The sequence below is a fragment of the Chrysochloris asiatica genome, unplaced genomic scaffold, assembly GCF_000296735.1.
Source record: "Chrysochloris asiatica unplaced genomic scaffold, ChrAsi1.0 scaffold00065, whole genome shotgun sequence".
Taxonomy (NCBI): Eukaryota; Metazoa; Chordata; class Mammalia; order Afrosoricida; family Chrysochloridae; genus Chrysochloris; species Chrysochloris asiatica.
The window spans coordinates 4880530-4883359 of record NW_006408583.1 but is presented as its reverse complement, the minus strand read 5'-3'; the positions used below and the strand labels follow the sequence as shown (position 1 = coordinate 4883359).

Genomic DNA, 2830 nt, shown 5'->3' with positions numbered 1-2830 from the left:
TTGTAGAGTACGATCCAGTCTGTTAGTACATAAGAAACATATTTTCATGGAACCGGGTCATCTTCCTTACTTCTTAGTCTTTCTTGCCAACTTGCTGATGCAGAGAAGGCTCACCTGATTTCTGTTCTGATGATCTCCAGGCACAAGGGCTATATTTCTTCTCGGTCAGACAGACAGTGATTCTTTAGAAGTATTTCTTCATAGTCGGTAAGGAATCCTCATTAATTGGCGAAGTTTCTTCTGGCCCATCTCTTGTATTAAACATATTTCCAGGTAATTCAGATGCTGATAAAGTTCAATGCAGGAGGATCCTATCCCAAGATGAGCCTTGTATGCTGAAGAGGTTGAACTTTTGAATCGTCTCACAATTGGCTGAGATGGCTTGGGCTTTCAGGAACTTGTTGCCATCAAGCTCCTCCTGGGGAGACCCAAAGTCATTTCAGTCCTTCAGGCAGAAGAAAGGGTGAGATTCTCTTCATCAAGAGTCCCCTGTTTGCCAGGCTATGGCTCTGAGGCAGGTCCAAACCCAGAGGGCAGGTGGAGGTGCAGCTAAGCACCACCAGAGCCATCAATAAAAGGAAGATGGAGGCCATTGATGATCTTGCAGATGCTGCTGTTCTGGTTGATGCTGGTAACTTTCTCAGCATTGGCCTCTAGGTTCTCTGAGTACCTTCCTCTGTGCACAAGTATTTTGAATAGGGAATATACTACTTTGCATTTTGGGGATGACCTACACCCCATTCATTACCCCCTCCCTGCAACTTTCTATTTCTGTTTTTGCTTTTCTTTATGCACTCTGAACTCAGGTTTCTAGTGCAGTGTTTCCCAATATTTTTTTTTCTCACTATTGAGACCCTCCTGGAAGTCTGTTTAGAGTTGTTGTTGTTTTTTCCCCTAATTGAAACTCCCTATGAAATTTTAGTAAATTTTCCATTCTGTATTGTTGTTATTGTTAAGTGTTGTCAAATCAGTTCCAACTCATAGCAACCTTGTATAGGGTTTCCAAAGAGCAGCTGGTAGGTTTGAGCCGCAGACCTTGTGGTTAGCCATCCTATAATGCCATAACAGGACTCCATACTACATATATGTTTGCATATTATACGAGTGTCTGTGTTCTAGGCATAAAATAAGAAAACATAAACTTTACACATTTTATTGAGTACAACCTTGTTGTTGTTGTTATGTGCCATGGAGTCGGTTCCGACTCATAGTGACCCTGTACAGGGTTTCCGAGGCTGTAAATCTTTATGGGAGCAGAAAGCCTCATCTTTCTCCCACAGAACAGCTGGTAGTTTCGAACTGCTGACCCTAAGGTTCACAGCCCGATTTGTAACCACTACGTTACCAGAGCTCCTGAGTACAACATTAGTAATGATTAAATATACATTTTAAGTGAAAAGTTAAATTAAAATGCTGTTAACATCTTATGTATAAATTTGCCACGTAACTTTTAATGCAACTCACTTATTTATATAAACTGTGATATATTCAATCATGTAGAAAAACTGAAATGCACAAAAATATAATAGTAATGTAACAAAATACTTTAAAATTATGCCAAGGAAACAACTGAAAAACTGAATTTTCTTGACATTTATTTTTTGTGCACTTAATTTTCATTTACTTGGTATCAGACATACCTTTTTTTTTTTTTAAAGAGGGTATTAAAACAGATTTTGATTTAGGGTAGAGACTGAGTGGAATTTTTTTTTTTTTTTTTTACTGTGAATTGAGTGATGTTTAAAGTTTAAAGGACAGATGATCAATTTTACATTTAATAAATCATATTTTGTTTCATTGCAATCATTGCAATCTGTTCCATGTACCATCAGAGTATTTACCTCTATTCCTTTTTTTTTTTTATGTACACAAACAAAACAGAAAATAAATATTTATCTAAATATCTAATGGGCACACTTGGCAAGTCAGCCTCCTGCTCACAGGTACACAGCCTTTCTCAGTCCATGGGCTTAGAGTCCTCAGCTGCTTTATCTCTCTATGCGATCGCCTCTGCCACTGTCTCTGCTGTCACCACTTTGCTGGTTAGGATCCCACACTCCAGTCATGTTTTTCCTTCTTGCTGGTAATCTGTTCCTGATACGAAAGATAAAATCCTCCCCACTTTTAATTACACATCTTCTACATTTACAGTTGTGATGATCACAATTAATCCTGTTAATAATTGTACACAATTGATCATAGAATCCTATTGCCATCCTCCCCTATCCACTTTCATCAGACCCATCTGGATAATTGGGAAACTATCCTCTGATGGTACATGGAGCAGATTGTAATGATTGGCTCCGACTAATAGCGACCCTGTATAAGGTTTCTGAAACTGAAAATCTTTACAGGAGCAGAAAGCATCATCTTTCTCCTGTCGAACAGCTGGTAGTTTTGAATTGCTGACCTTGAGATTAACAGTCCATTTCATAACCACTATTCACCTAGAGCGCCTTCATTTGTTGTTGTTGTTAAGTGCCATCGAGTCGGTTCCGACCCATAGCGACCCTGTACAGGGTTTCCGAGGGTGTAAGTCTTTACTGGAGTAGAAAGCCTCATCTTTCTCCCGCGGAGCGGCTGGTAGTTTCGAACCGCTGACCTTAAGAGCTCCTTCATAGCCCCCCATTTTTGATAGCCAATGTCTAAGTTGCCCATCTCTATCAACCTAGTGTACTGTAGAGGCAGCTTGATCCATGATATGAAGATTCCTTCCCTTATGGTTGGAATTTTGAGTAACTACATCCATAAGCAAAGGTTCAGTTCATCAAATTGTAGCAATTTATGCTTGCTCCTGATATCAAACTTCTTTATCTTCATCTGGCCGAGT

The 2830-nt window shown here is 39.4% G+C and overlaps 1 pseudogene; it reads right to left on the bottom strand.

Annotated features, from left to right (window-relative positions):
• Window positions 1-44: 44 nt before the first annotated feature.
• The window catches only part of LOC102819764, a 28655-nt pseudogene continuing 25869 nt past the window's right edge, over window positions 45-2830 (bottom strand).